The sequence below is a fragment of the Moschus berezovskii genome, chromosome 6 (genome assembly GCF_049115385.1).
Source record: "Moschus berezovskii isolate FMDL1 chromosome 6, NW_MosBer_1.0, whole genome shotgun sequence".
NCBI lineage: Eukaryota > Metazoa > Chordata > Mammalia > Artiodactyla > Moschidae > Moschus > Moschus berezovskii.
Window position 1 is genome coordinate 1,992,073 of NC_142465.1, and position 22,691 is coordinate 2,014,763.

Here is a 22,691-nt window from a genome sequence, read left to right on the forward strand (position 1 = left end):
CGAGATGAGGAAATTTTGCGATGCAGCATCTCAAGAGAAATACCACATTCCCTCTTGAAAGGCAAAAAGGTACTTGACACCCTTTATTAGACTCAGAAAGTTCCCTCACACAGCCGTCCCCTTTGGAGAGGAGAACACACTTGATGGACTCAATTCGAGATGAGGCCCTGTGCTCATTTAAGGACTCGAGAGGAAACCGGAAGTTCCCCTTCCAACACCAAAGGGGACGTGACTTCCCTGAAGCAACCCCAGCGAGTTCCTGAGGTCCCCGTCGCAACTCGAGAAGCACCCCCAGCTTCCCGCCGCAACTAGAGAAACACCCCAAAATTATACCCTCCATGCGAGATGAGGAAATTTCGCGATGCAGCATCTCAAGAGAAATACCACATTCCCTCTTGAAAGGCAAAAAGATACTTGACACACTTTATTCGACTAAGAAAGTTTTCTCACACAACCGTCCCCTTTGGAGAGGAGAACACACTTTTTGGACTCACTTAGCGATGAGCGCCTGTGCACATTTAAGGGCTCGAGAGGAAACCGGAATTTCCCCTTCCAACAACAAAGGGGACCTGACTTCCCTGAAGCAAAACCAGCGCGTACCTGAGATCCCCGTCGCAACTCAAGAAGCACCCCCATCTTACCGCCGCAACTCGAGAAACACCCAAAAATTATCCACTCCATGCGAGTGAGGAAATTTGGCGATGCAGCAACTCCAGAGAAATACCACATTCCCTCAGGAAAGGCAAAAAGGTACTTGACACCCTTTATTCGTCTCAGAAAGGTCCCTCACAGCCGTCCCATTTGGAGAGGAGAACACACTTGATGGACTCAATTCGAGATGAGCCCCTGTTCACATTTAAGGGCTCAAAAGGAAACCGGAAGTTCCCCGTCCAACACCAAAGGGGACCTTACTTCCCTGAAGTAACCCCAGCGAGCTACTTAACTCCCCGTTGCAACTCGAGAAGCACCCCCAGCTTCCCGCCTCAACTCGAGAAACACACCAAAATTATCCCCTCAATCCGAGATGAGGAAATTTTGCGATGCAGCATCTCAAGAGAAATACCACATTCCCTCTTGAAAGGCAAAAAGGTACTTGACACCCTTTATTAGACTCAGAAAGTTCCCTCACACAGCCGTCCCCTTTGGAGAGGAGAACACACTTGATGGACTCAATTCGAGATGAGGCCCTGTGCTCATTTAAGGACTCGAGAGGAAACCGGAAGTTCCCCTTCCAACACCAAAGGGGACCTGACTTCCCTGAAGCAACCCCAGCGAGTTCCTGAGGTCCCCGTCGCAACTCGAGAAGCACCCCCAGCTTCCCGCCGCAACTAGAGAAACACCCCAAAATTATCCGCACCATGCGAGATGAGGAAATTTTGCGATGCAGCATCTCAAAAGCAAAACCACATTCCCTCTTGAAAGGCAAAACGGTACTTGACACGCTTTATTCGACTCAGAAAGTTCCCTCACACAGCCGTCCCCTTTGGAGAGGAGAACATACTTGATGGACTCAATTCGAGATGAGCCTCTGTGCACATTTAAGGCCTCGATAGGAAACCGGAAGTTCCCCTTCCAACACCAAAGGGGACCTGACTTCCCTGAAGCAAACCAAGCGAGATCATGAGGTCCCCGTCGAAACCCGAGAAGCACCCCCAGCTTCCTGCCGCAACTCGAGAAACACATCTAAATTATCCCCTCCATGCGAGATGAGGAAATTTGGCGATGCAGCATCTCAAGAGAAATACCACATTCCCTCTTGAAAGGCAAAAAGGTACTTGACACCCTTTATTCGACTCAGAAAGTTCCGTCACACAGCCGTCCCATTTGGAGAGGAGAACACACTTTACGGGCTCGAGATGAGCCCCTGTGGAAATTTAAGGGCTCGAGAGGAAACCTGAAGATCCCCTTCCAACACCAAAGAGGACCTGACTTCCCTGAAGCAACCCCAGCGAGTTCCTGAGGTGCCCGTTGCAACTCGAGAAGCACCCCCAGCTTCCCGCCGCAATTCGAGAAACACACCAAAATTATCCCCTCCTTGCGAGATGAGGAAATTTTGCGATGCAGCATCTCAAGGGAAATACCACATTCCCTCTTGAAAGGCAAAAAGGTCCTTGACACCCTTTATTCTACTCAGAAAGTTCCCTCACACAGCCTTCCCCTTTGGAGAGGAGAACACACGTCATGGACACAATTCGATATGAGACCTTGTGCACATTTAGGGGCTCGAGAGGAAACCGGAAGTTCCCCTTCCAACACCAATGGGGACCTGACTTCCCTGAAGCAACGCCAGAGAGTTCCTGAGGTCCCCGTCGCCACTCGAGAAGCACATCTAGCTTTCCGCCGCAACTCGAGAAACACCCCAAAATTATCCCCTCCATGCGAGATGAGGAAATTTGGCGATGCAGCATCTCAAGAGAAATACCACATACACCCTTGAAAGGCAAAAAGGTACTTGACACCCTTTTTTCGACTCAGAAAGTTCCCTCACAAAGCCGTCCAGTTTGGAGAGGAGAACACACTTGATGGACTCAATTCGAGATGACGCCCTGTGCACATTGAAGGGCTGGAGAAGAAACGGGAAGTTCCCCTTCAAACACCAAAGGGGACCTGATTTTCCTGAAGCAACCCCAGCGAGTTCCTGAGGTCCCCGTCGCAACTCGAGAAGCACCCCCAGCTTCCCGCCGCAAATCGAAAAACACTCAAAAATTATCTCCTCCATGCGAGATGAGGAAATTTGGCGATGGAGCTTCTCAAGAGAAATACCACATTCCCTCTTGAAAGGCAAAAAGGTACTTGACACCCTTTTTTCGACTCAGAAAGTTCCCTCACACAGCCGTTACCTTTGGAGAGGAGAACACACATTATGGACTCAATTCGAGATGAGCCCCTGTGCACATTAAAGGGCTCGAGAGGAAACCAGAAGTTCCCCTTCCAACACCAAAGGGGACGTGACTTCCCTGAAGCAAACACAGCGAGTTGCTGAGGTCCCCGTCGCAACTCGAGAAGCACCCCGAGCTTCCCACCGCAACTCGAGAAACACCCCAAAATTATACCCTCCATGCGAGATGAGGAAATTTCGCGATGCAGCATCTCAAGAGAAATACCACATTCCCTCTTGAAAGGCAAAAAGATACTTGACACACTTTATTCGACTAAGAAAGTTTTCTCACACAACCGTCCCCTTTGGAGAGGAGAACACACTTTTTGGACTCACTTAGCGATGAGCGCCTGTGCACATTTAAGGGCTCGAGAGGAAACCGGAATTTCCCCTTCCAACAACAAAGGGGACCTGACTTCCCTGAAGCAAAACCAGCGCGTACCTGAGATCCCCGTCGCAACTCAAGAAGCACCCCCATCTTACTGCCGCAACTCGAGAAACACCCAAAAATTATCCACTCCATGCGAGTGAGGAAATTTGGCGATGCAGCAACTCCAGAGAAATACCACATTCCCTCAGGAAAGGCAAAAAGGTACTTGACACCCTTTATTCGTCTCAGAAAGGTCCCTCACAGCCGTCCCATTTGGAGAGGAGAACACACTTGATGGACTCAATTCGAGATGAGCCCCTGTTCACATTTAAGGGCTCAAAAGGAAACCGGAAGTTCCCCGTCCAACACCAAAGGGGACCTTACTTCCCTGAAGTAACCCCAGCGAGTTCCTGAGGTCCCCGTTACAACTCGAGAAACACCCCCAGCTTCCCGCCGCAACTCGAGAAACACCCCAAAATTATCCCCTCCATGCGAGATGAGGAAATTTGGCGATGCAGCATCTCAAGAGAAATACCACATTCCCTCTGGAATGGCAAACAGGTACTTGACACACTGTATTCGACTCAGAAAGTTCCCTAACACAGCCGTCCCCTTTGGAGAGGAGAACACACTTTACGGACTCAATTCGAGAGGAGACCCTGTGCACATTGAAAGGCTCCTTAGGAAACCGGAAGTTCCCGTTCCAACACCAAAGGGGACCTCACTGCCCTAAAGGAACCCCAGCGAGTTCCTGAGGTCCCCGTCGCAACTCGAGAAGCACCCCCAGCTTCCCGCCGCAACTCGAGAAACACCCCAAAATTATCCCCTCCATGCGAGATGAGGAAATTTTGCGATGCAGCATCTCACGAGAAATAACACATTCCCTCTGGAAAGGCAAAAAGGTACTTGACACCCTTTATTCGACTCAGAAAGTTCCCTCACACAGCCGTCTCTTTGGAGAGGATAACACACTTTATGGACTCGAGATGAGCCCCTGTGCAAATTTAAGGGATCGAGAGGAAACCTGAAGTTCCCCTCCCAACACGAAAGGGGACCTGCCTTCCCTGAAGCAACCCCAGCGAGTTCCTGTGGTCCCCGTCGCAACTGGAGAAGCACCCGCAGCTTCCCGCCGCAACTCGAGAAACACCCCAAAATTATCCCCTCCATGCGAGATGAGCAAGTTTTGCGATGCAGCATCTCAAGAGAAATACCACATTCCCTCTTGAAAGGCAAAAGGTACTTTACACCCTTTATTCGACTCAGAAAGTTCCCTCACACAGCCGTCCCTTTTGGAGAGGAGAACACAGGTCATGGACTCAATTCGAGATGAGCCCCTGTCCACATTTAAGGGCTCGAGAGGAAACCGAAAGTTCCTCTTCCAACACCAAAGGGGACCTGATTTCCCTGAAGCAACCCCAGCGATTTACTGAGGTCACTGTCGCAACACGAGAAGCACCCCCAGGTTCCCACCACAAAGCGAGAAACACCCCAAATTATCTCCTCCATGCGAGATGAGGAAATTTTGCCATGCAGCATCTCAAGTGAAATACCACATTCCCTCTTGAAAGGCAAAAAGGTACTTGACACCCTTAATTCGACTCAGAAAGTTCCCTCAAACAGCCATCCCCTTTGGAGAGGCAAACACATATTATGGACTCAATTCGAGATGAGACCCTGTGCACAGTTAAGGGCTGGAGAGGAAACCGGAAGTTCCCCTTCCAACTCCAAAGGGGACCTGACTTCCCTGAAGCAACCCCAGCGAGTTCCTGAGGTCCGCGTCGCAACTCGAGAAGCACCCCCAGCTGCCCGCCGCAACTAGAGAAACACCCCAAAATTATCCGCACCATGCGAGATGAGGAAATTTTGCGATGCAGCATCTCAAAAGAAAAACCACATTCCCTCTTGAAAGGCAAAACGGTACTTGACACGCTTTATTCGACTCAGAAAGTTCCCTCACACAGCCGTCCCCTTTGGAGAGGAGAACATACTTGATGGACTCAATTCGAGATGAGCCTCTGTGCACATTTAAGGCCTCGATAGGAAACCGGAAGTTCCCCTTCCAACACCAAAGGGGACCTGACTTCCCTGAAGCAAACCAAGCGAGATCATGAGGTCCCGTCGAAACCCGAGAAGCACCCCCAGCTTCCTGCCGCAACTCGAGAAACACATCTAAATTATCCCCTCCATGCGAGATGAGGAAATTTGGCGATGCAGCATCTCAAGAGAAATACCACATTCCCTCTTGAAAGGCAAAAAGGTACTTGACACCCTTTATTCGACTCAGAATGTTCCGTCACACAGCCGTCCCATTTGGAGAGGAGAACACACTTTACGGGCTCGAGATGAGCCCCTGTGGAAATTTAAGGGCTCGAGAGGAAACCTGAAGATCCCCTTCCAACACCAAAGAGGACCTGACTTCCCTGAAGCAACCCCAGCGAGTTCCTGAGGTGCCCGTTGCAACTCGAGAAGCACCCCCAGCTTCCCGCCGCAATTCGAGAAACACACCAAAATTATCCCCTCCTTGCGAGATGAGGAAATTTTGCGATGCAGCATCTCAAGGGAAATACCACATTCCCTCTTGAAAGGCAAAAAGGTCCTTGACACCCTTTATTCTACTCAGAAAGTTCCCTCACACAGCCTTCCCCTTTGGAGAGGAGAACACACGTCATGGACACAATTCGATATGAGACCTTGTGCACATTTAGGGGCTCGAGAGGAAACCGGAAGTTCCCCTTCCAACACCAATGGGGACCTGACTTCCCTGAAGCAACGCCAGAGAGTTCCTGAGGTCCCCGTCGCCACTCGAGAAGCACATCTAGCTTTCCGCCGCAACTCGAGAAACACCCCAAAATTATCCCCTCCATGCGAGATGAGGAAATTTGGCGATGCAGCATCTCAAGAGAAATACCACATACACCCTTGAAAGGCAAAAAGGTACTTGACACCCTTTTTTCGACTCAGAAAGTTCCCTCACAAAGCCGTCCAGTTTGGAGAGGAGAACACACTTGATGGACTCAATTCGAGATGACGCCCTGTGCACATTGAAGGGCTGGAGAAGAAACGGGAAGTTCCCCTTCAAACACCAAAGGGGACCTGATTTTCCTGAAGCAACCCCAGCGAGTTCCTGAGGTCCCCGTCGCAACTCGAGAAGCACCCCCAGCTTCCCGCCGCAAATCGAAAAACACTCAAAAATTATCTCCTCCATGCGAGATGAGGAAATTTGGCGATGGAGCTTCTCAAGAGAAATACCACATTCCCTCTTGAAAGGCAAAAAGGTACTTGACACCCTTTTTTCGACTCAGAAAGTTCCCTCACACAGCCGTTACCTTTGGAGAGGAGAACACACATTATGGACTCAATTCGAGATGAGCCCCTGTGCACATTAAAGGGCTCGAGAGGAAACCAGAAGTTCCCCTTCCAACACCAAAGGGGACGTGACTTCCCTGAAGCAAACACAGCGAGTTGCTGAGGTCCCCGTCGCAACTCGAGAAGCACCCCGAGCTTCCCACCGCAACTCGAGAAACACCCCAAAATTATACCCTCCATGCGAGATGAGGAAATTTCGCGATGCAGCATCTCAAGAGAAATACCACATTCCCTCTTGAAAGGCAAAAAGATACTTGACACACTTTATTCGACTAAGAAAGTTTTCTCACACAACCGTCCCCTTTGGAGAGGAGAACACACTTTTTGGACTCACTTAGCGATGAGCGCCTGTGCACATTTAAGGGCTCGAGAGGAAACCGGAATTTCCCCTTCCAACAACAAAGGGGACCTGACTTCCCTGAAGCAAAACCAGCGCGTACCTGAGATCCCCGTCGCAACTCAAGAAGCACCCCCATCTTACTGCCGCAACTCGAGAAACACCCAAAAATTATCCACTCCATGCGAGTGAGGAAATTTGGCGATGCAGCAACTCCAGAGAAATACCACATTCCCTCAGGAAAGGCAAAAAGGTACTTGACACCCTTTATTCGTCTCAGAAAGGTCCCTCACAGCCGTCCCATTTGGAGAGGAGAACACACTTGATGGACTCAATTCGAGATGAGCCCCTGTTCACATTTAAGGGCTCAAAAGGAAACCGGAAGTTCCCCGTCCAACACCAAAGGGGACCTTACTTCCCTGAAGTAACCCCAGCGAGTTCCTGAGGTCCCCGTTACAACTCGAGAAACACCCCCAGCTTCCCGCCGCAACTCGAGAAACACCCCAAAATTATCCCCTCCATGCGAGATGAGGAAATTTGGCGATGCAGCATCTCAAGAGAAATACCACATTCCCTCTGGAATGGCAAACAGGTACTTGACACACTGTATTCGACTCAGAAAGTTCCCTAACACAGCCGTCCCCTTTGGAGAGGAGAACACACTTTACGGACTCAATTCGAGAGGAGACCCTGTGCACATTGAAAGGCTCCTTAGGAAACCGGAAGTTCCCGTTCCAACACCAAAGGGGACCTCACTGCCCTAAAGGAACCCCAGCGAGTTCCTGAGGTCCCCGTCGCAACTCGAGAAGCACCCCCAGCTTCCCGCCGCAACTCGAGAAACACCCCAAAATTATCCCCTCCATGCGAGATGAGGAAATTTTGCGATGCAGCATCTCACGAGAAATAACACATTCCCTCTGGAAAGGCAAAAAGGTACTTGACACCCTTTATTCGACTCAGAAAGTTCCCTCAAACAGCCATCCCCTTTGGAGAGGCAAACACATATTATGGACTCAATTCGAGATGAGACCCTGTGCACAGTTAAGGGCTGGAGAGGAAACCGGAAGTTCCCCTTCCAACTCCAAAGGGGACCTGACTTCCCTGAAGCAACCCCAGCGAGTTCCTGAGGTCCGCGTCGCAACTCGAGAAGCACCCCCAGCTGCCCGCCGCAACTAGAGAAACACCCCAAAATTATCCGCACCATGCGAGATGAGGAAATTTTGCGATGCAGCATCTCAAAAGAAAAACCACATTCCCTCTTGAAAGGCAAAACGGTACTTGACACGCTTTATTCGACTCAGAAAGTTCCCTCACACAGCCGTCCCCTTTGGAGAGGAGAACATACTTGATGGACTCAATTCGAGATGAGCCTCTGTGCACATTTAAGGCCTCGATAGGAAACCGGAAGTTCCCCTTCCAACACCAAAGGGGACCTGACTTCCCTGAAGCAAACCAAGCGAGATCATGAGGTCCCGTCGAAACCCGAGAAGCACCCCCAGCTTCCTGCCGCAACTCGAGAAACACATCTAAATTATCCCCTCCATGCGAGATGAGGAAATTTGGCGATGCAGCATCTCAAGAGAAATACCACATTCCCTCTTGAAAGGCAAAAAGGTACTTGACACCCTTTATTCGACTCAGAAAGTTCCGTCACACAGCCGTCCCATTTGGAGAGGAGAACACACTTTACGGGCTCGAGATGAGCCCCTGTGGAAATTTAAGGGCTCGAGAGGAAACCTGAAGATCCCCTTCCAACACCAAAGAGGACCTGACTTCCCTGAAGCAACCCCAGCGAGTTCCTGAGGTGCCCGTTGCAACTCGAGAAGCACCCCCAGCTTCCCGCCGCAATTCGAGAAACACACCAAAATTATCCCCTCCTTGCGAGATGAGGAAATTTTGCGATGCAGCATCTCAAGGGAAATACCACATTCCCTCTTGAAAGGCAAAAAGGTCCTTGACACCCTTTATTCTACTCAGAAAGTTCCCTCACACAGCCTTCCCCTTTGGAGAGGAGAACACACGTCATGGACACAATTCGATATGAGACCTTGTGCACATTTAGGGGCTCGAGAGGAAACCGGAAGTTCCCCTTCCAACACCAATGGGGACCTGACTTCCCTGAAGCAACGCCAGAGAGTTCCTGAGGTCCCCGTCGCCACTCGAGAAGCACATCTAGCTTTCCGCCGCAACTCGAGAAACACCCCAAAATTATCCCCTCCATGCGAGATGAGGAAATTTGGCGATGCAGCATCTCAAGAGAAATACCACATACACCCTTGAAAGGCAAAAAGGTACTTGACACCCTTTTTTCGACTCAGAAAGTTCCCTCACAAAGCCGTCCAGTTTGGAGAGGAGAACACACTTGATGGACTCAATTCGAGATGACGCCCTGTGCACATTGAAGGGCTGGAGAAGAAACGGGAAGTTCCCCTTCAAACACCAAAGGGGACCTGATTTTCCTGAAGCAACCCCAGCGAGTTCCTGAGGTCCCCGTCGCAACTCGAGAAGCACCCCCAGCTTCCCGCCGCAAATCGAAAAACACTCAAAAATTATCTCCTCCATGCGAGATGAGGAAATTTGGCGATGGAGCTTCTCAAGAGAAATACCACATTCCCTCTTGAAAGGCAAAAAGGTACTTGACACCCTTTTTTCGACTCAGAAAGTTCCCTCACACAGCCGTTACCTTTGGAGAGGAGAACACACATTATGGACTCAATTCGAGATGAGCCCCTGTGCACATTAAAGGGCTCGAGAGGAAACCAGAAGTTCCCCTTCCAACACCAAAGGGGACGTGACTTCCCTGAAGCAAACACAGCGAGTTGCTGAGGTCCCCGTCGCAACTCGAGAAGCACCCCGAGCTTCCCACCGCAACTCGAGAAACACCCCAAAATTATACCCTCCATGCGAGATGAGGAAATTTCGCGATGCAGCATCTCAAGAGAAATACCACATTCCCTCTTGAAAGGCAAAAAGATACTTGACACACTTTATTCGACTAAGAAAGTTTTCTCACACAACCGTCCCCTTTGGAGAGGAGAACACACTTTTTGGACTCACTTAGCGATGAGCGCCTGTGCACATTTAAGGGCTCGAGAGGAAACCGGAATTTCCCCTTCCAACAACAAAGGGGACCTGACTTCCCTGAAGCAAAACCAGCGCGTACCTGAGATCCCCGTCGCAACTCAAGAAGCACCCCCATCTTACCGCCGCAACTCGAGAAACACCCAAAAATTATCCACTCCATGCGAGTGAGGAAATTTGGCGATGCAGCAACTCCAGAGAAATACCACATTCCCTCAGGAAAGGCAAAAAGGTACTTGACACCCTTTATTCGTCTCAGAAAGGTCCCTCACAGCCGTCCCATTTGGAGAGGAGAACACACTTGATGGACTCAATTCGAGATGAGCCCCTGTTCACATTTAAGGGCTCAAAAGGAAACCGGAAGTTCCCCGTCCAACACCAAAGGGGACCTTACTTCCCTGAAGTAACCCCAGCGAGTTCCTGAGGTCCCCGTTACAACTCGAGAAACACCCCCAGCTTCCCGCCGCAACTCGAGAAACACCCAAAAATTATCCCCTCCATGCGAGATGAGGAAATTTGGCGATGCAGCATCTCAAGAGAAATACCACATTCCCTCTGGAAAGGCAAAAACGTACTTGACACCCTTTATTTGACTCAGAAAGTTCCCTCACACAGCCGTCCCATTTGGAGAGGAGAACACACTTTACGGACTCAATTCGAGAGGAGCCCCTGTGCACATTGAAGGGCTCGAGAGGAAACCGGAAGTTCCCCTTCCAACACCAAAGGGGACCTGACTTCCCTGTAGCAACTCCAACGAGTTCCTGAGGTCCCCGTCGCAACTCAAGAAGCACTCACAGGTTCCCGCCGCAACTCGAGAAACACCCCAAAATTATCTCTTCCATGCGAGATGAGGAAATTTGGCGATGCAGCATCTCAAGAGAAATACCACATTCCCTCTGGAAAGGCAAAAACGTACTTGACACCCTTTATTTGACTCAGAAAGTTCCCTCACACAGCCGTCCCATTTGGAGAGGAGAACACACTTTACGGACTCAATTCGAGAGGAGCCCCTGTGCACATTGAAGGGCTCGAGAGGAAACCGGAAGTTCCCCTTCCAACACCAAAGGAGAACTGACTTCCCTGAAGCAACCCCAGCGAGTTCCTGAGGTCCCCGTCGCAACTCGAGAAGCATCCCCAGCTTTCCGCCGCAACTCGAGAAACACCCCAAAATTATCCCCTCCATGCGAGATGAGGAAATTTGGCGATGCAGCATCTCAAGAGAAATACCACATTCCCTCTGGAAAGTCAAAAAGTTACTTAACACCCTTTATTCGACTCAGAAAGTTCCCTCAAACTGCCGTCCCCTTTGGAGAGGAGATCACACTTTACGGACTCAATTCGAGAGGAGCCCCTGTGCACATTGAAGGGCTCGAGAGGAAACCGGAAGTTCCCCTTCCAACACCAAAGGAGACCTGACTTCCCTGAATCAACCCCAGCGAGATCCTGAGGTCCCCGTCGCAAGTCGAGAAGCACTCCCAGCTTCCCGCCGCAACTCGAGAAACACCCCAAAATTATCCCCACCATGCGAGATGAGGAAATTTGGCGATGCAGCATTTCAAGAGAAATACCACATTCCCTCTGGAAAGGCAAACAGGTACTTGACACCCTGTAATCGACTCAGAAAGTTCCCTCACACAGCCGTCCCCTTTGGAGAGGAGAACACACTTTACGGACTCAATTCGAGAGGAGACCCTGTGTACATTGAAGGGCTCCATAGGAAACCGGAAGTTCCCGTTCCAACACCAAAGGGGACCTGACTGCCCTGAAGGAACCCCAGCGAGTTCCTGAGGTCCCCGTCGCAACTCGAGAAGCACCCCCAGCTTCCCGCCGCAAATCGAGAAACACCCCAAAATTATCCCCTCCATGCGAGATGAGGAAATTTTGCGATGCAGCATCTCAAGAGAAATACCACATTCCCTCTGGAAAGGCAAAAAGCTACTTGACACCCTTTATCGACTCAGAAAGTTCCCTCACACAGCCCTCCCCTTTGGAGAGGGGAACACACTACGGACTCAATTCGAGAGGAGCCCCTGTGCACATTGAAGGGCTGGAGAGGAAACCAGAAGTTCCCCTTCCAACACCAAAGGGAACCTGACTTCCCTGAAGCAACCGAGCGAGTTCCTGAGGTCCCCGTCGCAACTCGAGAAGCACCCCCAGCTTCCCGCCGCAAATCGAGAAACACCCCAAAATTATCCCCTCCATGCGAGATTAGGAAATTTGACGATGCACATCTCAAGAGAAATACCACATTCCCTATGGAAAGGCAAAAAGGTACTTGAAACCCTTTATTCGACTCAGAAAGTTCCCTCACACAGCCGTCCCCTTTGGAGAGGAGAACACAGTTTACGGACTCAATTCGAGAGGAGCCCCTGTGCACATTGAAGGGCTGGAGAGGAAACCGGAAGTTCCCCTTCCAACACCAAAGGGGACCTGACTTCCCTGAAGCAACCCCAGCGAGATCCTGAGGTCCCCGTCGCAACTCGAGAAGCATCCCCAGCTTTCCGCCGCAACTCGAGAAACACCCCAAAATTATCCCCTCCATGCGAGATGAGGAAATTTGGCGATGCAGCATCTCAAGAGAAATACCACATTCCCTCTGGAAAGTCAAAAAGGTACTTAACACCCTTTATTCGACTCAGAAAGTTCCCTCAAACTGCCGTCCCCTTTGGAGAGGAGATCACACTTTACGGACTCAATTCGAGAGGAGACCCTGTGCACATTGAAGGGCTCGAGAGGAACCCGGAAGTTCCCCTTCCAACACCAAAGGAGACCTGACTTCCCTGAATCAACCCCAGCGAGATCCTGAGGTCCCCGTCGCAATTCGAGAAGCACTCCCAGCTTCCCGCCGCAACTCGAGAAACACCCCAAAATTATCCCCACCATGCGAGATGAGGAAATTTGGCGATGCAGCATCTCAAGAGAAATACCACATTCCCTCTGGAAAGGCAAACAGGTACTTGACACCCTGTATTCGACTCAGAAAGTTCGCTCACACAGCCGTCCCCTTTGCAGAGGAGAACACACTTAATGGACTCGATTGGGGATGAGCCCCTGTGCACATTTAAGGGCTCGAGAGGAAAAAGGAAGTTCCCCTTCCAACACCAAAGGGGACCTGACTTCCCTGAAGCAACCCCAGCGAGTTCCTGACGTCCCCGTCGCAACTCGAGAAGCACCCACAGCTTCCCACCGCAACTCGAGCAACACCCCAAAATTATCCCCTCCATTCGAGATGAGGAAATTTTGCGATGCAGCATCTCAAGTGAAATACCACATTCCCTCTTGAAAGGCAAAAAGCTACTTGACACCCTTTATTCGACTCAGAAAGTTCCCTCACACAGCCGTCCCCTTTGCAGAGGAGAACACAGTTTATGGACTCAATACGAGATGAGCCCCTGTGCACATTTAAGGGCTCGAGAGGAAACCGGAAGTTCCCCTTCCAAAACCAAAGGGTACCTGACTTGCCTGAAGCTACCCAGCGAAATCCTGAGGTCCCCGTCGCAACTCGAGAAGCACCCCCAGCTTCCCGCCGCAACTGGAAAAACGCCTGAAAATTATCCACTCAATGCGAGATGAGGAAATTTTGCGATACAGCATCTCAAGAGAAATATCACATTCCCTCTTGAAAGGCAAAAAGGTACTTGACACCCTTTGTTCGACTCAATAAGTTCCCGCACACAGCCCTCCCCTATGCAGAGGACAACACACTTTATGGACTCAATTCGAGATGAGACCCTGTGCACATTTAAGGGCTCGAGAGGAACCCGAAAGTTTCCCTTCCAACACCAAAGGGGACCTGACTTCCCTGAAGCAACCCCAGCGAGTTCCTGATGTCCCCGTCGCAACTCGAGAAGCAACACCAGCTTCCCGACGCAACTCGAGCAACACCCCAAAATTATCCCCTCCATTCGAGATGAGGAAATTTTGCGATGTAGCGTCTCAAGTGAAATACCACTTTCCCTCTTGAAAGGCAAAAAGGTACTTGACACCCTTTATTCGACTCAGAAAGTTCTCTCACACAGCCGCCCCTTTGCAGAGGAGAACACAGTTTATGGACTCAATTCGAGATAAGCCCCTGTGCACATTTAAGGGCTCGAGAGGAAACCGGAAGTTCCCCTTCCAACACCAAAGGGGACATGACTTCCCTGAAGCTACCCCAGCGAATTCCTGAGGTCCCCGTTGCAACTCGAGAAGCTCCCCCAGCTTCCCGCTGCAACTGGAAAAACGCCTGAAAATTATCCACTCAATGCGAGATGAGGAAATTTTGCGATACAGCATCTCAAGAGAAATATCACATTCCCTCTTGAAAGGCAAAAAGGTACTTGACACCCTTTGTTCGACTCAGAAATTTCCCTCACACAGGCCTCCCCTCTGCAGAGGACAACACACTTTATGGACTCAATTCGAGATGAGACCCTGTGCACATTTAAGGGCTCGAGAGGAACCCGAAAGTTCCCCTTCCAACACCAAATGGGACCTGACTTCCCTGAAGCAACCCAAACGAGTTCCTGAAGTCCCCGTCGAAACTCGAGAAGCACACCCAGCTTCACGTCGCAACTCGAGAAACACCCCAAAATTATCCCCTCCATGCGAGATGAGGAAATATTGCGATGCAGCATCTCAAGAGAAATACCACATTCCCTCTTGAAATGCAAAAGGTACTTGACACCCTTTACTCGACTCAGAAAGTTCCCTCACACAGCCGTTCCCTTTGGATAGGAGAACACACTTTATGGATTCGATTCGAGATGAGCCCCTGTGCACATTTAAGGGCTCGAGAGGAACCCGGAAGTTCCCCTTCGAACACCAAAGGGGACCTGACTTCCCTGAAGCAACCCCAGCGAGTTCCTGAGGTCCCCGTCGCAACTCGAAAAGCACCCCCAGCTTCCCGTCACAACTCGAGAAACACCCCAAAATTATCCCCTCAATGCGAGATGAGGAAATTTGGCGATGCAGCATCTCAAGAGAAACACCACTTTCACTTTTGAAAGGCAAAAAGGTACTTGACACCCTTTATTCGACTCAGAAAGTTCCCTCACACAGCCGTCCCCATGGAGAGGAGAACACACTTGATGGACTCAATTCGAGATGAGCCCCTGTGCACATTTAAGGGCTCGAGAGGAATCCGGAAGTTCCCCTTCCAACACCAAAGGGGACCTGACTTCCCTGAAGCAACCCCAGCGAGTTCCTGAGGTCCCCGTTGAAACTCGAGAAGCACCCCCAGCTTCCTGCCGCAACTCGAGAAACACATCAAAATTATCCCCTCCATGCGAGATGAGGAAATTTGGCGATGCAGCATCTAAAGAGAAACACCACAATACTTCTTGAAAGGCAAAAAGTTACTTGAAACCCTTTATTCGAGTCAGAAAGTTCCGTCACACAGCCGTCCTCTTTGGAGAGGATAACACACTTTATGGACTCGAGATGAGCCCCTGTGCAAATTTAAGGGATCGAGAGGAAACCTGAAGTTCCCCTCCCAACACGAAAGGGGACCTGCCTTCCCTGAAGCAACCCCAGCGAGTTCCTGTGGTCCCCGTCGCAACTGGAGAAGCACCCGCAGCTTCCCGCCGCAACTCGAGAAACACCCCAAAATTATCCCCTCCATGCGAGATGAGCAAGTTTTGCCATGCAGCATCTCAAGAGAAATACCACATTCCCTCTTGAAAGGCAAAAGGTACTTTACACCCTTTATTCGACTCAGAAAGTTCCCTCACACAGACGTCCCGTTTGGAGAGGAGAACACAGGTCATGGACTCAATTCGAGATGAGCCCCTGTCCACATTTAAGGGCTCGAGAGGAAACCGAAAGTTCCTCTTCCAACACCAAAGGGGACCTGATTTCCCTGAAGCAAACCCAGCGATTTACTGAGGTCCCTGTCGCAACTCGAGAAGCACCCCCCAGGTTCCCACCACAAAGCGAGTAACACCCCAAATTATCTCCTCCATGCGAGATGAGGAAATTTTGCCATGCAGCATCTCAAGGGAAATACCACATTCCCTCTTGAAAGGCAAAAAGGTACTTGACACCCTTAATTCGACTCAGAAAGTTCCCTCACACAGCCGTCCCCTTTGGAGAGGCAAACACATATTATGGACTCAATTCGAGATGAGACCCTGTGCACATATAAGGGCTCGAGAGGAAACCGGAAGTTCCCCTTCCAACAGCAAAGGGGCCCTGACTTCCCTGAAGCAACCCCAGCGAGTTCCTGAGGTACCCGTCGCAACACGAGATGCACCCCCAACTTCCCGCCGCAACTCGAGAAACACCCCAAAATTATCCCCTCCATGCGAGATGAGGAAATTTGGCGATGCAGCATCTCAAGAGAAATACCACATTCCCTCTGGAAAGGCAAAAAGGTACTTAGCAACTTTATTCGACTCAGAAAGTTCCCTCAAACTGCCGTCCCCTTTGGAGAGGAGATCACACTTCACGGACTCAATTCGAGAGAAGCCCCTGTGCACATTGAAGGGCTCGAGAGGAAACCGGAAGTTCCCCTTCCAACACCAAAGGTGACCTGACTTCCCTGTTGCAACCCCAGCGAGTTCCTGAGATCCCCGTCGCAACTCGAGAAGCACCCCCAGCTTCCGGCGCAACTCGAGAAACACACCAAAATTATCGCCTCCATGCGAGATGAGGAAATTTGGCGATGCACATTTCAAGAGAAATACCACATTCCCTCTGAAAAGGCAAAAAGGTACTTGACACCCTTTATTCGACTCAGAAAGTTCCCTCACACAGCCGTCCCCTTTGGAGAGTAGAACACACTTTACGGACTCAATTCGAGATGAAACCCTCTGCACATTTAAGGGCTCGAGAGGGACCCGGAAGTTCCCCTTCCAACACCAAAGGGGACCTGACGTCCCTGAAGGAACCCAAGCCAAATCCTCAGGTCCCCGTCGCAACTCTTGAAGCACCCCCAGCTTCCCGCCTCAACTCGAGAAACACCCCAAAATTATCCCCTCAATGGGAGAGGAGGAAATTTTGCGATGCAGCATCTCAAGGGAAATACCACATTCCCTCTTGAAAGGCAAAAAGGTACTTGACACCCTTAATTCGACTCAGAAAGTTCCCTCACACAGCCGTCCCCTTTGGAGAGGCAAACACATATTATGGACTCAATTCGAGATGAGACCCTGTGCACAGTTAAGGGCTCGAGAGGAAACCGGAAGTTCCCCTTCCAACTCCAAAGGGGACCTGACTTCCCTGAAGCAACCACAGTGAGTTCCTGAGGTCCCCGTCGCAACTCGAGAAGCACCCCCAGCTTCCCGTCACAACTCGAGAAACACCCCAAAATTATCCCCTCCATGCGAGATGAGGAAATTTGGCGATGTAGCATCTCAAGAGAAACACCACATTCCCTTTTGAAAGGCAAAAAGGTACTTGACACCCTTTATTCGACTCAGAAAGTTCCCTCACACAGCCGTCCCCTTGGAGAGGAGAACACACTTGATGGACTCAATTCGAGATGAGCCCCTGTGCATATTTAAGGGCTCTAGAGGAAACCGGAAGTTCCCCTTCCAACACCAAAGGGGACCTGACTTCCCTGAAGCGACCCCAGCGAGTTCCTTAGGTCCCCGTTGAAACTCGAGAAGCACCCCCAGCTTCCTGCCGCAACTCGAGAAACACATCAAAATTATCCCCTCCATGCGAGATGAGGAAATTTGGCGATGCAGCATCTCAAGAGAAATACCACAATACTTATTGAAAGGCAAAAAGGTACTTGAAACCCTTTATTCGACTCAGAAAGTTCCGTCACACAGCCGTCCTCTTTGGAGAGGATAACACACTTTATGGACTCGAGATGAGCCCCTGTGCAAATTTAAGGAATCGAGAGGAAACCTGAAGTTCCCCTCCCAACACGAAAGGGGACCTGCCTTCCCTGAAGCAACCCCAGCGAGTTCCTGTGGTCCCCGTCGCAACTGGAGAAGCACCCGCAGCTTCCCGCCGCAACTCGAGAAACACCCCAAAATTTTCCCCGCCATGCGAGATGAGCAAGTTTTGCGATGCAGCATCTCAAGAGAAATACCACATTCCCTCTTGAAAGGCAAAAGGTACTTTACACCCTTTATTCGACTCAGAAAGTTCCCTCACACAGCCGTCCCTTTTGGAGAGGAGAACACAGGTCATGGACTCAATTCGAGATGAGCCCCTGTCCACATTTAAGGGCTCGAGAGGAAACCGAAAGTTCCTCTTCCAACACCAAAGGGGACCTGATTTCCCTGAAGCAACCCCAGCGATTTACTGAGGTCACTGTCGCAACTCGAGAAGCACCCCCAGGTTCCCACCACAAAGCGAGAAACACCCCAAATTATCTCCTCCATGCGAGATGAGGAAATTTTGCCATGCAGCATCTCAAGTGAAATACCACATTCCCTCTTGAAAGGCAAAAAGGTACTTGACACCCTTAATTCGACTCAGAAAGTTCCCTCAAACAGCCATCCCCTTTGGAGAGGCAAACACATATTATGGACTCAATTCGAGATGAGACCCTGTGCACAGTTAAGGGCTCGAGAGGAAACCGGAAGTTCCCCTTCCAACTCCAAAGGGGACCTGACTTCCCTGAAGCAACCCCAGCGAGTTCCTGAGGTCCGCGTCGCAACTCGAGAAGCACCCCCAGCTGCCCGCCGCAACTAGAGAAACACCCCAAAATTATCCGCACCATGCGAGATGAGGAAATTTTGCGATGCAGCATCTCAAAAGCAAAACCACATTCCCTCTTGAAAGGCAAAACGGTACTTGACACGCTTTATTCGACTCAGAAAGTTCCCTCACACAGCCGTCCCCTTTGGAGAGGAGAACATACTTGATGGACTCAATTCGAGATGAGCCTCTGTGCACATTTAAGGCCTCGATAGGAAACCGGAAGTTCCCCTTCCAACACCAAAGGGGACCTGACTTCCCTGAAGCAAACCAAGCGAGATCATGAGGTCCCCGTCGAAACCCGAGAAGCACCCCCAGCTTCCTGCCGCAACTCGAGAAACACATCTAAATTATCCCCTCCATGCGAGATGAGGAAATTTGGCGATGCAGCATCTCAAGAGAAATACCACATTCCCTCTTGAAAGGCAAAAAGGTACTTGACACCCTTTATTCGACTAAGAAAGTTTTCTCACACAACCGTCCCCTTTGGAGAGGAGAACACACTTTTTGGACTCACTTAGCGATGAGCGCCTGTGCACATTTAAGGGCTCGAGAGGAAACCGGAATTTCCCCTTCCAACAACAAAGGGGACCTGACTTCCCTGAAGCAAAACCAGCGCGTACCTGAGATCCCCGTCGCAACTCAAGAAGCACCCCCATCTTACCGCCGCAACTCGAGAAACACCCAGAAATTATCCACTCCATGCGAGTGAGGAAATTTGGCGATGCAGCAACTCCAGAGAAATACCACATTCCCTCAGGAAAGGCAAAAATCTACTTGACACCCTTTATTCGTCTCAGAAAGGTCCCTCACAGCCGTCCCATTTGGAGAGGAGAACACACTTGATGGACTCAATTCGAGATGAGCCCCTGTTCACATTTAAGGGCTCAAAAGGAAACCGGAAGTTCCCCGTCCAACACCAAAGGGGACCTTACTTCCCTGAAGTAACCCCAGCGAGCTACTTAACTCCCCGTTGCAACTCGAGAAGCACCCCCAGCTTCCCGCCTCAACTCGAGAAACACACCAAAATTATCCCCTCAATCCGAGATGAGGAAATTTTGCGATGCAGCATCTCAAGAGAAATACCACATTCCCTCTTGAAAGGCAAAAAGGTACTTGACACCCTTTATTAGACTCAGAAAGTTCCCTCACACAGCCGTCCCCTTTGGAGAGGAGAACACACTTGATGGACTCAATTCGAGATGAGGCCCTGTGCTCATTTAAGGACTCGAGAGGAAACCGGAAGTTCCCCTTCCAACACCAAAGGGGACCTGACTTCCCTGAAGCAACCCCAGCGAGTTCCTGAGGTCCCCGTCGCAACTCGAGAAGCACCCCCAGCTTCCCGCCGCAACTCGAGAAACACTCCAAAATTATCCACTCCATGCGAGATGAGGAAATTTTGCGATGCAGCATCTCAAGAGAAATACCACATTCCCTCTTGTAAGGCAAAAAGGTACTTGAAACCCTTTATTCGACTCAGAAAGTTCCCTCAAACAGCCGTAACCTTTGGAGATGAGAAGACACGTCATGGACTCAATTCGAAATGAGCCTCTGTGCACATTTAAGGGCTCGAGAGGAAACCGGAAGTTCCCCTTCCAACACCAAAGGGGAACTGACTTCCCTGAAGCAACCCCAGCGAGTTCGTGAGGTCCCCGTCGCAACTCGAGAAGCATCCCCAGCTTCCCGCCGCAACTCGAGAAACACCCCAAAATTATCCCCTCCATGCGAGATGAGGAAATTTGACGATGCAGCATCTCAAGAGAAATACCACATTCCCTCTGGAAAGGCAAAAAGGTACTTGACAACCTTTATTCGACTCAGGAAGTTCCCTCACTCAGCCGTCCCCTGTGGAGAGGAGAACACACTTTAAGGACTCAATTCGAGAGGAGCCCCTGTGCACACTGAAGGGCTCCAGAGGAAACCGGAAGTTCCCCTTCCAACAGCAAAGGGGCCCTGAGTTCCCTGAAGCAACCCCAGCGAGTTCCTGAGGTCCCCGACGCAAATTGAGAAGCAGCCCTACCTTCCCGCCGCAACTCGAGAAACACCCCAAAATTATCCCCTCCATGCGAGATGAGGAAATTTTCCGATGCAGAATCTCAAGAGAAATACCACATTCCCTCTTGAAAGGCAAAAAGGTACTTGACACCCTTTATTCGACCCAGGAAGTTCCCTCATACAGCCGTCCCTTAGGAATGGAGAACACACTTTATGGACTTAATTCGAGTTGAGCCACTGTGCACATTTAAGGGCTCGACCGGAACCCGGAAGTTCCCCTTCCAACAGCATAGGGGACCTGATTTCATTGAAGCAAACCCAGCGAGTTCCTGGGATCCCCGTTGCAACTCGAGAAGCACCCCCAGCTTCCTTCCGCAACTCGAGAAACACACCAAAATTATCCCCTCCATGCGAGATGAGGAAATTTTGCGATGCAGCATCTCAAAAGCAATACCACATTCCCTCTTGAAATGCAAAAAGCTACTTGACACCCTTTATTCGACTCAGAAAGTTCCCTCATACAGCCCTCCCCTTTGGAGAGGAGAACACACGTCATGGACTCAATTCGAGATGAGCCCCTGTGCACATTTAAGGGCTCGAGAGAAAACCTGAAGTTCCCCTTCCAACAACAAAGGGGAACTGACTTCCCTGAAGTAACCCCAGCGAGCTACTTAACTCCCCGTTGCAACTCGAGAAGCACCCCCAGCTTCCCGCCTCAACTCGAGAAACACACCAAAATTATCCCCTCAATCCGAGATGAGGAAATTTTGCGATGCAGCATCTCAAGAGAAATACCACATTCCCTCTTGAAAGGCAAAAAGGTACTTGACACCCTTTATTAGACTCAGAAAGTTCCCTCACACAGCCGTCCCCTTTGGAGAGGAGAACACACTTGATGCACTCAATTCGAGATGAGTCCCTGTGCACATTTGAGGGCTCGAGAGAAAACCGGAAGTTTCCTTCCAACACCAAAGGGGACCTTACTTCCCTGAAATAACCCCAGCGAGTTCCTGAGGTCCCCGTCACAACTCGAAAAACACCCCCAGCTTCCCGCCGCAACTCGAGAAACACCCCAAAATTATCCCCTCCATGCGAGTTGAGGAAATTTGGCGATGCAGCATCTCAAGAGAAATACCACATTCCTCTTGAAAGGCAAAAAGGTACTTGACAACCTTTATTCGACTCAGAACGTTCCCTCACACAGCCGTCCCCTTTGGAGAGGAGAACACATTTGATGGACTCAATTCGAGATGAGGCCCTGTGCTCATTTAAGGGCTCGAGAGGAAATCGGAAGTTCCCCTTCCAACAGAAAAGGGGACCTGACTTCCCTGAAGCAACGCCAGCGAGTTCCTGACGTCCCCGTCGCCACTAGAGAAGCACCGCCAGCTTCCCGCCGCAACTCGAGAAACACCCCAAAATTATCCCCTATTTCCAAATGAGGAAAGTTTGCGATGCAGCATCTCAAGAGAAATACCACATTCCCTCTTGAAAGGCAAAAAGGTACTTGACACACTTTATTCGACTCAGAAAGTTCGCTCACACAGCCGTCCCCTTTGGAGAGGAGAACACACTTTATGGACTCAATTCGGGATGAGCCCCTGTGCACATTTAAGGGCTCGAGAGGAAACCGGAAGTTCCCCTTCCAACACCAAAGGGGACCTGACTTCCCTGAAGCAACCCCAGCGAGTTCCTGAGGTCCCCGTCGCAACTCGAGAAGCACCCCCATCTTAGCTTCGCAACTAGAGAAACACTCCAAAATTATCCCCTCCATGCGAGATGAGGAAATTTTGCGATGCAGCATCTCAAGAGAAATACCACATTCCCTCTTGTAAGGCAAAAAGTTACTTGAAACCCTTTATTCGACTCAGAAAGTTCCCTCAAACAGCCGTCACCTTTGGAGAGGTGACACACGTCATGGTCTCAATTCGAAATGAGCCTCTGTACACATTTAAGGGCTCGAGAGGAAACCGGAAGTTCCCCTTCCAACACAAAAGGGGACCTGACTTCCCTGATGCAACCCCAGCGAG